The 14,103-nt window shown below is 33.0% G+C and overlaps 1 long non-coding RNA gene across 4 annotated transcripts in view; it reads right to left on the reverse strand.

Moving 5' to 3' along the window:
- Nucleotides 1-12,749, reverse strand: part of LOC133790510 (uncharacterized) — a 75,025-nt gene extending 62,276 nt beyond the window's left edge. Inside the window, exons 1-3 of one of the 4 annotated variants that reach the window (XR_009874025.1) lie at nucleotides 12,097-12,696; nucleotides 11,896-11,979; nucleotides 11,190-11,274 (exon numbers count right to left, since the gene is read on the reverse strand). This is a non-coding gene — a long non-coding RNA (uncharacterized LOC133790510). Of the gene's footprint in view, nucleotides 1-11,189 lie in introns of all 4 variants that reach the window. The other 3 variants (XR_009874024.1, XR_009874026.1, XR_009874023.1) reach the window with 3 other exon arrangements.
- Between the last annotated feature and the right edge of the window lie 1,354 nt (nucleotides 12,750-14,103).

The following is a 14,103-nucleotide window of genomic DNA, read 5'->3' on the forward strand; positions in this document are numbered from 1 at the left end:
TAGTCCTTGAAGACCTTATTCATCAAGTTCATAAACGCGGCTGGTGTGTTGGTAAGACCAAAAGACATAACTAAGAACTCATAATGTCCATAACGAGTTCTAAAGGTTGCCCTAGGAATATCTTCTCCCCTTACCTTGAGCTGATGATACCCGGACCGTAAATCAATCTTTGAGAATACAGTCGCACCTCGGAGTTGATCAAACAAGTCGTCGATCCGGGGTAGCGGGTACTTATTCTTAATCGTTACCTTGTTCAGCTCGCGATAGTCTATACACATCTGCATGCTTCCGTCCTTTTTCTTCACAAATAGAACCGGAGCTCCCCATGGCGAATGGCTCGGCCGAATAAAACCCAAGTCTAGGAGTTCTTGTAGCTGCGTCTTTAACTCTTTGAGTTCTGTCGGTGCCATCCGATACGGTGCCTTGGAGATAGGCTCGGTGCCCGGTACTAATTCTATCGTGAAGTCAATTTCCCGAGTCGGCGGCAATCTTGGCCAGTCATCGAGAAATACCTCTTGGAATTCTCTTACAATACGAACGTCTCCAACCTTGAGTGGTGTTTCCTTTACCACATATGTGATGCTGGCTAAGAATGCTTGACATCCTTTTTCCAGTATTCTTTGAGCTTTGAGAGATGATAATAACGGGGTGCATAATCCTGAAGCTTGTCCCATGAATCATAGTTTCTGGCCGTCAGGAATCTCAAACGTCACCTTCTTGCGTTTGCAATCGATGGTTGCGTCGTGTCGTGCTAGCCAGTCCATGCCTAATATTACGTCGAAGTCCTTGATCTCCAGTTTTATCAGGTCTCCTTCTAGTTCTACATCCTCAATCTTGATCGGTACGCCTCGTACTATACGTGATGATAGAACTACTTTGCCTGAAGGCAACTCGATTACAAACCTAGTTCTAAATCTTTCACAAGGTTTGTCTAGTTTTTCTATCATTCCTAATGAGATATACGAATGAGTGGCTCCCGAATCAAATAATACAAAGCATATATTATTGAGGATAGAAACCTGACCTGTGACCACCTTATTGCTAGCATCAGCCTCTCCTTGGGTTAAGGCAAAAACCCTGGCAGGAACCATCTTGTCGTCTTTCTTCCCTTCTGGCTTGCGCTGAGGACATTCTCTTTTCTGGTGTCCTTCCTGACCATAGTTATAACATTCCTTGGTGTTTGCGCGGCATTCGCCAGGATGTTTCTTCTAACACTTAGCACATGGCGGGTATTCCACATAACCCGGCTTATTTCCCCCACTATTTGTATGTGCCCTCTTATCATTGTCAGATTGCTTATTATCAGGATGCCTTCTTTTCTGACCGTTACTGTTGTTGCCAGACTGATTGTTGCTATTATGGTTGTTGTTCTGACTGGTCTGAAGTTGACCCTGCTGTCTAGGCTCAGGCTTACTGCTTCTTCTTTACTTACATTAGCCTGCAACCTCTCTACTTCTATTGCCGTCTCTAGAACATCGGCATATGTAGTATTCCCCGGGTTTGCTAGCTTAACCCCCAACTCGATCTTTGGTCGAAGTCCTCTAACGAACTTGTTCACCCTCAGAAAATCAGTTGGAACCATCTCAGATGCAAACTTAGCTAATCGGTCAAACTTCCGAGCATACTCTACTACCGTCAAATTGCCTTGCTTTGACTAGCAAATTCCTCGACCCTTGAAGCAATGACAGCTGAATTGTAGTACTTTTTGTGGAACAACTCCACAAATGTGGTCCAAGTCATAGTGGCGACATTGTGAGTTTGCTAGACCAAGTCCCACCATATTCTGGCATCCTTTTTTAGCAAAGACGAGACGCGGGATATACGGTCCGCGTTACTAAGATTCATGTGCGTCAGAATTGGCTCCGCATTCCTTAGCCACTCTTCTGCCTCAAAGGGGTCTGTAGTCCCTTTGAAGTTTGGAGCGTGCTGCTTACTGAACCTCTCATAAACTAGCTCCATGTGCTGTACTGATACGGCGCATAATTCGCCACTGGCCATCCCCCATATGGACCAACTTGCTGTGGTGCTGTAGCCATTTGTTGTGGCTGCGGCTGCGGTGGAGGCTGGCTGAGCCTATTGTCACTGTTGCTGGAAAAGTTCCTCGACTTGTTGTCGCAGTCTGGCGATCTCCGCAATGTTGTCAGCTGGCGGTGCCAGCGCGTTGCGGTTGGCAGTATCACGCACTCCCCTTCTGTGAACTAGAGGGGCTTCATTGTTCACTAGAGCAGCGTTGGAGGCGTTTCCGTTGGTGCGTGCAGATCTTCGGAGCGACATCGCAGCAGAGTTCTAACAGTTGAAAGAAACATGTTAGAACTTTACCTAATAGGCTCTAAGGCAAAAACTTATTCTAAACAGACATAACTCAGACCTATTGATTATAACTTCTTATGAAAAAAATTATATTAGTCTTCTTTATTATTAGAGTGGGTTTCTATACTTAGAAAAACAAGCCATCTTCATTTCCTAAGTCTGTTTCTAATCACCCTATATGACTTAATTCTCAAGCTCGTAACTCATCTTTGTTCCAAAGTTAACCATATTGAGGGAGGACTGGGATCAGTAAAATCGTTCCCACTACTATGGCCTCCTAACTCTCAATATAGAAACTTGGTTCATTGATTTGTATCCACCCTCACCGAACTTAGTCATTATTTATTTTATTTATTATGATTGCGAAAAAAAATCAAACTCATACATGATAACAAAATAACCATGATATTAATTTGGAAAAATGTTTTCACTAATTACAACCATAAAAGAAAACAATAAATAAAAACAAATAATGAAACTAACTATTCTAAAAATCGGGATCTTCTATATCCGATCCTTCGTCTAGCAAATCATCTTCTATCTCTTCATAGTCCTCATTATCATGTGCCTCAAAATGCCCTCGAGGAAAATTCTTAAAATTCCTATGCTTTTGCTCGTTTGTAAACTGAAATTCTACTTTTGAAGTGAATCTAATCAAGAGAAAATAATATCTCATTGCTACCGACATTTCATCTTCATTATTCATTGTCTCCCATATGTCCTTTAAGGTTGCAATTACAATACGATAATCTCTAAATAGTCTTATTACTAAAATATATTGCTCTGTTGCTCTCATCATAATCTGCTTAGATTCTTGGAGATGACCTATTTCTCTGTGGAACAAAACCAGCCTCCGAGTGATTCTTTCTAGCACTCCCACGGTGTTTCTCAGTTCTTTAATTCTTTTTAAAGCCTTAATGGCTCGGATATCCCTATAGGTTAATGCTTTGCTCATTCTTAACTGAAATATAAAGACTACAATCGTTAGCTACGCATATAAACATAATAACTATATTTCATCACCCATAACAAAAGAGATGAAAGAAAATTGAAAAGCAATATGCCACTATATATATATTTATATATATATATATATGCACATTTTCATATCCAAAAACGATCACAGAGGAACAAGATTACAAGATCAAACTACAACTAGCTAATCTAATTCTCAAATCAAGTGAGTCACATAAGAAGACCAATATAAAAACCACTCGCGCTTGACCAATTATCAAAGTTAACATGATCCTACATCAATATAAGAGCAACTTAATACAAGAATTAAATCAACAAAGCTGATATCTTGATAAAATGCAATTCAATGATTTTGGAAAAGCCATCAGCCTCACTAGAAAACATTGTAAAATATAAACAATTAAACAATTGAAATGGCAGAATAAGAGCCTACTGCAAAATTATAGTCACATTCATAAAATAGGAAATTATATTTTATATGAGATTTTTTATAGATTGTGCAAAAATATGGATTTAAAAAAAAAAAAAATAATTTATGACTTTTTTTTAGGAATTTTTACTTTTATGGGTTTATTTTCTTATATTTTTGTATAAAAGTTGTTAATGCCATAGTTTTACTCTTAACCAAGTTTTATTAATTTGGAACAGTATGTTTATAATTTGATTATTATTATTTTAGCTTATTTTTTTATATTATTTTTATATTACTAATTTTATATTAAATTTTTCTTTGGTTGTATTGCATTTTTTTTTAATATGAATTGTGTTTAAAATTATTTTTTATTTTTAATAAACATTTTTCTCTTTTATTTAGATTGTACATTTCTTTTTTCAAATCCTGGGTAAGGTAACCGGTTACTTAATTGATCTTTGACAGTTATATAAAAGAAATCCTAGAGCTATGTTAAACAACATGTACCAGGAGAGGTAACCAGTTATCCTGAGAGGAGTAACTTTCTGCCATAAGAGGGGTAACCGGTTACCATAAGAGGGGTGACGGGCTACTCATATTAAATATGAAAAGAAACATCAAATTTGAAGGAAAAAGATGAAGAACACTTCATTAAAAAAATGAATAAGTAATTATGATTTTAGTAATATAGGTAACTTGTTACCATAAAGAACCCAGAAATATACACACACATCAGAAGGTGGAGGTTACCAGTTACCCCAGAAATATACACACAAAGAACGTGAAGGTAACCAGTTACCAGAAACTGAAGATAGAAAAAAAAAATCAGATTCACCCATTTTCTCTTCTCTCCCATCTTCTTCATATAATTTTCTTTTTAGATTTGAATGTTCCCATCAGGGTAACTGGTTATCCATTCACGTTTTTATATTTTCATTAGTTTTTTTTTTGCAAATTTTGGTGTTCCTATAAGAATTACAGCAAAAAGAAAATGCTGAAAAAATTGATTTGAATTTTTTTACATATAGTGGAAAAAACTTAAAAAAAATACAATAATAAAATATAATAAATAAAAAATCGTAAAATCATAAAATATTTATGTGATGTTAAAATATGTGTGAAAAAAAAATTAAATGAGAAAAGAATATGAACATTTACATCGTAACATATATATAACACAATAATATCAACTATGTTAGTTATTTTTTTATATACCGAGATATTAATATTAAATAACATAAATAACCAATATTATTAATCTATTTTATAATTAATTATACCTATTATATTTTAATTAAAATACAATCCTCTTAAATACCATATTTATAATATCAACTCAAAATCAATTACATAATTAAAAAAGGAAATTGTGGTTGAATCAAAGAAAAAGAAAATGCCTAATCTTGGAGGAAAAAATGATCAATTTTTATTGCCTTATTGTTATTATTATTATAATAACATGATTAGTAGTGTTTGAAGTAACTTTCGAGTGTATATCCAATAGTTTTTATTACACACTATTTTATTGATTATTATTTAGTAGTCAAATTACATGATTGAAAATATATATTATATGGTATCTTTATACTGTATGTAGTATCATTTGTGTCATACCAAAATTTTTATTTCACTAACTAGTATCCAACATACTATTTATACTATGTGGATTGATTCCAATTTTTATTTGCCAAATTTTTTAAGTTAGGACCTGTTTTATACTATATATATGTTTTTGCTTCAAAATCTTGAGAAATTATAGAGTAAGAAAATAATGTTTAGTAGGACAATAATCGTGTGCATTTTATTTTGCATTCTTTATTTTATAGTATTTATAAATTTATATTGTCAAGTTTTTTCCACTAATGCTATCCAAAAACTATGGTATTTATAAACATAGCTTTTATGGTCCATTTTTCTACCGAGATGTTTTATGGTTGGATACTTAATGATATTTTTTCTACTAATTAGTACCTAAAGCATAGTAATCACATTTTAGTCTAATTGTTTACTCTTTTGGTATACTTTTTGGTGTTAAAGTTTTCTACTATTTAGTATTCAAAACATAACATTGATTGATTTTTGTCTATTTTTTAGTGACTTGCTTTTTAGTATTTTTTTATATAAATGAATTTTTGTTGTTCTACTAATTATAAAATCTATTTTATACTCTTTCAATTTATTGTTCTATAGATTGGTATCCAAAAATTGAACTAGAGAACGGAAAAAAAAAAAGAATAGCATAAGCATCATCCACTACATATTAGTATCTAAACAATTGCATCAATTACCAATGATTATCTAAATTATTGTATTGATTACTGATTAGTGCTCAAAAATATCATTTTATTAGTCTTAAAGTATAAAATTAATTAAGTTTTAATTAGTATTTTCATGAATTTATTGTAATATATATTATATTGGAAAATATTAATTTTAATTTAATTTGTGTTCAATTTTCAGGAAATAAAATGTATTTTAACATAAAGAAAAATAAAGAAAAAAGAAAGAATTATAATCGAATAAATTATGAAAAAGTGACATTTTTGAAGTAAACTAGGCCCAAAACCAAGCCCAAACAGCCTAGGCCCAAGCCAACAGCTGCTCCCCACGCTGTCACATAGCAACCTGCCATTTGCCCAGCCAAGCCGATCCAAGCCACCAGCAGCTAAGCCACGCCTGACCCCAGCTGCCTGCCCTCCGCCTGACGCGTCTAACGCACCTGCCACTTTCTGACGAGATGTCCCATCCGCCTGACGCGCCGGCCTGAAGAGCCAACCAAGGGACGCCACGCGTCCCACTGCCTATTATACCGTATATAAAATATCAAATGAGAACCAAACCATAAATAAACGGTTTGGTTTGGGTTTAACCATATAACCAAATTATTAAAATTTAAAATTTTTAGTCTACAAGAAGCTTATTGTCTTTGTTGTTGTAAGTTTAAGTATTTTGAATCATTTTATAGAAGTAAGAAAAAGAAATGTTTACTTTCCAAACAATGTGGGACTTTACATTTTTTTTTTTTTTAGTTTTAGAAACTTGTGCATGTATTAAATACTGCTAAAAATATATCATAAACAATTAAACTGTTTGACTTGGATGGTTTGGTAGACTTTATATTAATTTAAGTGTAGGGGTTCAAATCTTTGAACTATCATTTCTAAAACTTATTTTTTTAGAAAAAAATCACGGTCCGGTCCGGTTTAATTGGTTTTAAAAAATTAGGAACCGTGACCAAACTATTAAAGTTGAGCGGTCTGGTTAAACCGAACCATCCAAAAACGGTTTCATTGGTTACGACTTTTGGCGGTTTGGTGCGGTGCAGTTTGGTTCCAAACAGCGATTTGCGGTTTATATGAACACCCCTAACGTGTAATCAATCTCCTGATCTTTCTAGAAAACCTATCCATGGAGATGTATGAGAAAGAAACCAGTTTGAATATTACTCCTCAATTAGGGAGAGAATTTTAGAAGATGGATACCAGTGGAGAAAATATGTCGTTTACAATAATGGTGAAAATCGAAGGCTCTATTTCAAATGCACTCATCCAGATTGTAAGGTAAAGAAAAAAGTGGATAATTTCCCTGATGGTCAAATAACAGATATCATCTATGAGGGCGATCATAACCATGCAAAACCTCAGCTTAGTGAAGACCCTGAAGCAAAAAGAAGGAAAGTAGTATTAATTTATTATTAGAAGTGTTTGGGATACCTTGGTATTGGTTAAACTACTACACATAATTATATTTCTTACTCATATGAAGAAATTGAACTCCACATCATATTTGTCCTCGAGATCTGTTCGAGAGCCAAAAATAGTTATCCAAATTAAAACTGATGAAGACATACTTGATGATGGTTATCGCTGGTATAAGTATGCTCAGAATGTTATCAAAGGAAATCGAAATCTAAGGTATCATAGTGTTGGTTCTCTTTACAGCTTTTTGTAGTTCTTATTTGTGTTTTGTTTTTCTGAATGATTTGATTAAAAAAAAAGATGGTGTGTTTGGGATTCTATATATTTTTTTTTATATAGAATAAATTTCTAGTTTCACCCCACAGGAGGTACTACAAATGCACAAGTGATGGATATATAGTAAAGAAGCGTGTAGAGAGATTCAGGCAATCTAATTATAAAATATGAGGGAAAACACAACCATGAAGTGCCTGAACTTGATAGTGCATCTATACCTACTGCTAACAATCCCCAGCAATATTCTCAGCAAACCGATGTTGAAGAAGATGAAGCTGTTTTCTTAGGAGGTGGATACAATTGGAGAGAATATGGAGAAAGCTATTACAAATGCAGTCATCCAAACCGTAGTTATGGACTTGAACTTTCTGATCCTTTATCAAGTGTCCATGGACTCGGATCATCAGCATTCTCACTTGGTGAAGCCCCAGAAGTAAGTGGAGGAAATGGGATTTTTGTTAAAATTGAAGGTGGATCTGCTTGGAAAAGTAATATGGCATCAAATTCAGTTATTTTGGATAGGAATAAAATTGATGGTACTAATGATTTTGCAGGAACTCCGAATGAACTTTTTGATCATTTATCAAGTGTCCATGGAAAATCCATTGAATTGAGAGAAACTACTTCTGAGGTTTCAACCATAGTTTCCAATCATGGGAATGCAAATGATGAAGAACCTGAAGCAAAAATAAGGTAGTATTAATTTATTTAGAAGTGTTTGTTTGGGCTACCATAGTTTCTAATCATGGGAATGTCAGTAATGACTTAAGATATGAAGCTTAAGTGTTTTTTTTTTTTCTATAATGCATCATACAAACATAATGCATCATAGTATACGTCTTTAATATAAGTGCACAAGTGGATCAAATAAATAAACTCTTTGGCTTTCTTTTTTCATCTTGATTTTCTTTTCCCCGTAATCATATTTACCTTTATTTACTTGCTAAAGGGTAACAGAGCGAATCAGATTAGTAATAATTAAAACAGCTGAAAAAATACTACTTGTCATCATCTTAAGATGTTTGAAAGGAAAAAAAAGTACAAGTTTGTATCCTGCAGATTTTAGCTCCAAATGTCCCAAATGGTGACAAGTACAAGCATAAGGAGCCAATGGTTGTTGTTAAGGTGCAGATCGAATTAGTTTTCTCATATGCTTTGTTTGCAGCAGAGGTAGAGTTGTGGACTAATGGCTTGCTGCAGAATCAGCTGCTACTGCTGCTCTCGGACAAAGTTTTACTAAGGTGTGTTGTTGTTGTTACTCAGACTCCAAAACAACAATGTGAGCTCTACCTAACATATTATGAAACACTAGAGACAAAGATTAAAACACTAGAGATTAGTACTTGATAGTATTTCTGGTTTTTTCAGTTTAATTTCATACATACATATTATGAAATATCCCATCTTCACAAACTGAAACATTAGTAAAATACAAGAGATTTCCCTTGCTGGATTTTGCTGTTTCTTTAATTATATGTAATTCATGCAAGCTTATGCTAATATTACATGATTTTACTAAAGTGCCAATAGTATCACTTAGGAGATTTTTAGTTTAAAATTCAATTCATTTGAAGATATACTAATATTACATTGTTAACCGAGATTTTCGGCAACTATATTAATAAACAATATTTACTGATAATAATATTGAAAGTAGAAGATCGACACGGGGTTTTTACGTGGTTGGGGCGTTAACTAGCCTTAGTCTACGAGTCTATATATTAGAGCTAGAAGAAGCTTTTACAATGGAGTTTTCTAACTATATCTGAACAGAGTTTCTGCCTTCTTTTTTCTCCGACCCCCCTTTACATTGTTCTACAGCTTATATTTATAAGCTGAGGGGAATACCGGGTCTGGGCCAGATCCGACCCGGGCCCATCAGAGAAATGAGTACAAGGGGCCTTTCTAGTGGAGGCCCAATACAAAGAGATATACAATACACGAAATTCAAACAAGCTAAGGCCCAATTGGTTGACCTGAGACACAAGCTTCGCCCGACAAAACGGCGCTTTGGCTCTGACCACTTCGAGTCACGAGGCTGATTCAGGAGACAAGACCGGTCAGGGTACTTGGCTGCGCAGTCCTGACACATCAGTGAGCAATCCCGAGGCGACTCTTTCTGCAGGCGAAAAGTGGGGGACAATGCCCACGCGAAATGAGGCGGCTTCAGGATCCTAGACGCTTGGCCCTTCAACCAGGGAGGAGACGATCCAGGTCTATTTACCTTTGGCCCGCTCCATTTACCATAGGCCCGGACCACACCAGGGTCCGGGACAAGAATGCGTAGGCCGCGACAGTCCGGGCGCTCTGGATATCGCCGGGACCGTTCTTGCTGAGGCCTAGGTTGTTTGGGCTTGGTTTACCTTAAAAAAAATGCCACTTTTTCATAATTTCTTCAATTATTATTCTTCTTTTTTTGTGTCGAAATATATTTTATTTCCTGAAAATTGAACACAAATTAAATTAAAATTAATATTTTCCAATATAAAATATATTACAATAAATTTATGATTGAGTATGCATTTCATCTTTTCACTAGTATATCATATATTGTTAGGTCAGGAAGTAAATTGTGTATATTCCCCAATTACAATGGTGATATATTGGTGTAAATTTCGTAATAAAATTAATGATTTATTAATATGTTATTTAAGTACGATAAAAAATTAAACATTTAAGGAATTAGATTTAAAAAAAACAGTTATTTAAGGAAAGTGGTTATAGCAAATTAAATAATTTGGAAAAAGTAAATTATTCATTAAATTAAATAAAATCAATTATATATAATATTAATTAATATGCTGTGGGTATATTATTTTTAAGAGAAAAACAATCACAATTATTCTTACCTCATACTTAATTTTTGGAATTTATGGGAAAAATTCACCATTCTATTCATCAAATTCATTGTAATCACTTTCCGAATTGGTCGGGCATGTTTTTGGGTGGACCACAAGCCACAAACATATTACACAAAAAGAAAGAATAAAAGTCAAACAATCTTAAAAATCAAAACCATTTTAAATATATATATTTCTCTTCTATAGTAAATAACGGCATTCTTGGTTTTAACAGAATTTTTTAAAATTCCATCACTTTTAACATAATTAAGTAAACTGCCATTAACTTTAACAAATTTATTTTAATTAAATTAAAAACTGGATAAATTTATACACAATTATTTCAATTAACAGTTATTTTAAAATTATAAAATTTTTAACAAATTTTAATTAACTGATGCTAACTTATTTTAATTAAATAAAAAAACCTGGTACACGTGTACAGATTTTTTTGGTTAACGTGGTTAATTTAAATATTATTTTAGCTAACAAAATAAACATCTATTAACCAATTAGAAAAAATCTTGACTTGATATTTTTATTTAGAATTTCAAATTTTAATACTTTTATTTAAATTGGTAAAACATTATCCAACAGTATTTTCTGAGTTGAGTTCAACCAGAAAATATATGTAAATCATTTTTTATACACGTAATCAAAAAATCCATTTTTACTAACCATTTTTTTTTAGTGAAGATCACCAATCGCCGTCTGACGAGAAGTCCTGGCCTCGGAAACTTTCTGCCTAGCCTCCACTAAAAAACTTCAATTTCAACAAAACACAAGGTAGTTTTTTCTCAAAGAATTACTAACATACATTATAGATTTACTAACTTTTTTTTTTCTTAATTCAAGTTCAAAGACAGAACACAAGGTATTAATCCTATACAAATTACGTTATTAATTACTTTATTATGCTATGTGAGTAAAACTATTTTAGATGTTTTTAGTTTATGAATTTAGTGAGTTTAAAATAGTAACGCAATCAAATAGTATATAGAGAAATAAAACCATTAATTGCTATATAGATAGAGAGAACTATGAAAGAAACCTACAATCATCTATAAGATTTTAGGATTGATTAGATTAACTATCAACATTAAATAATACTCAAACAAATAATTAACTATCAACATTAAATAATACTCAAACAAATAATGCTAACCATGCATGAATAAAATACTTAGAAAAACTCATTTTTGATACAAGAACTGGGGTTCCGTATGGTGGCATTAGAGGATACTGAAACATTTCCCAACACAAGAGCAAATAAAAATCCACCATCATGAGAAAAATTCCATGAAATGTTCAGGCATAAACCACACCATATCACCTATGCTACCACTGACAATACTCAAATAAAAAGTGAATAGAGGCAGATCACCTTAACAACCCGAAACAAGAAACCAAACAGCAGATCCACTTCGTATCCAAGGTATAGAGAAAGCTTTACTACATCAGCTAAGTTCTTGTATTAACATGTATACATAACCAAATTATGGACAAGAAATAAACATAAATGAATTCTGTAAATTAAGTCAAAGAAAAAGTAAAGGAATAGATTAATTTTAGCGAAGGTAGTTACCCTTTGGAGGAATCAAACGTGAGGCCGACGGTGTTTTTGGCCTGTTCAATAGCCCAACCCAAGCGCCTGAGCTCCTCCTCCGAATATTGTTCATATTTCAGAACAGAAGGGAGAAATCAATCACACATGGTCTGGTCTGGGTTTGGTGTGGGAAGAGGCGAGGTGAGGTGGGCCTATGGTGGTCAGATGGTGGTGAGGCCTAAGTTGGGGTCGCGTCTGGGTTCAGGTCACCCGGCTTCAGGGTCGTGCGCGAGGGAGGCTGAGATGGGCCTGGGTGATTCGAAGATGGTGAGGGAAGGCCGACGGGGACTGACTGGTTTTGGGTGAGGGGAAATGGAGCTGACCAAGACCCGACGCCCGTGGGTGGGTGGAGCTGGTGGAGTGGTGGCACGGCACGGCACAGAGGGGAGGGGAGGCGTCGGGCAGAGACGGCTAGATAGGTTTAGGTTTAGAAATGTAAACTAGGGTTTTGGTAGAAAGATTGGGTTTGATAGGGTTCAGTTAATTAGTTTGTTTGGGTTTGGCCCACTTTCATAAATATGGTTTTTTAAGCTTTTATATGCAAAAATATAATAATTAAACTTAAAAATATGGCATAATAATAATTTTTTATAAAAATATGGCATAATAATGATTTTTTTACAAAAATATGAGAAAAAAATCACATAAAAGGGAATACAAGTTTTAAAAAAGCCATAAAATAATACTTATAAAAAAAAAACTATATTTTTGAAAACTTTATTAAAATATCCATATAAAATGTAATTTTCACTAATTTTTACCACCAACAATATTAAAATCTACTCAAAATTTATACTACAAAAGATTAATAACTTAGGTAAATAAATTTTTTATTTATATATTTAAATTAATTAAAATATACAACCCTGATTATAAGAATTTTACTGATTTGCTACTGGTACTTTTGCAAACTATCATTAAATTCATTCAATTAAATATAGAGTATCAAATGACCATTCAAGTAAATATAGAATACTAAAATGATACTTTACAAAAATATATTATACTAAATGGTTACCTACCATTGGTTAAATAATAAAACTTAAGACAAACGTATATTGCAGGTTACTTTATGCTAGTATAAATGATCATGACCAAACCATTAAACAATTAAGTCTCCTGTACATGAAACTATTGTCTTTTACACAAAAGTTTTCTTTTTTGTTCTTCCTCTGTCTTCTCAATCGTATAAACATATATATATATATATAGATAAGTCCACAACAATGATCCCAAAAATACAGAAATTGCATTAGAACGGGTATATTACTAAATTGAATTTTTTATAGGCAAAAATGTGATCAAATGATTCTAACTAATTCCAAGATCACCATATATGAAAATAATAATTAAACATTAACATCAAATGAAGGCAAGCTTCGCCAAGAAGGAAAGAGAAACTTATAGGTCCTTAATTATTCAAACAAGAAAAAATAATTGTTAAAATTCTCATAAATGACAAATATTTTACAAAGACAAATGATTTGCAACAATATATAGCACTCCATAAGAGCATGACAATTTTTTTTTTTTAATTATAAGTATTAAACTTTTAAAAATGAAACAACAAAATCATAACAATAACATTGAAAAACAAAGAAGATAAATTCACTTCCAAAAAAATATCTAGCATAAAAACAATTGATTGAAAAATGGGAAATCGGGTAAAAAAATAATTAAAATAATTAATTAAAAAAACTAAAAAAAATAATAGCAACAACAATAATAATAATAATAAAAAAATAATTTGTAATAATAATAATAATAATGTGTAGATAGCAAAAGCAGATATACACGTAGGGTTGTAGGGTAGTTGAAGAAGCAAATTATATTCTACTCAGAAAAAACAATATACCAATCAAGAGTCAAACTAATCGAATCAAGAACCAAAACTTAAATCATTTAAATAAAAGTATTATCAATCAAGAAAAAACTATCCTAACTGCCGCAAATTTTAATAAAAATATAATCCTCTTAAATACCATA

This window comes from Humulus lupulus, chromosome 7 (assembly GCF_963169125.1).
Source record: "Humulus lupulus chromosome 7, drHumLupu1.1, whole genome shotgun sequence".
NCBI classification, from domain to species: Eukaryota; Viridiplantae; Streptophyta; class Magnoliopsida; order Rosales; family Cannabaceae; genus Humulus; species Humulus lupulus.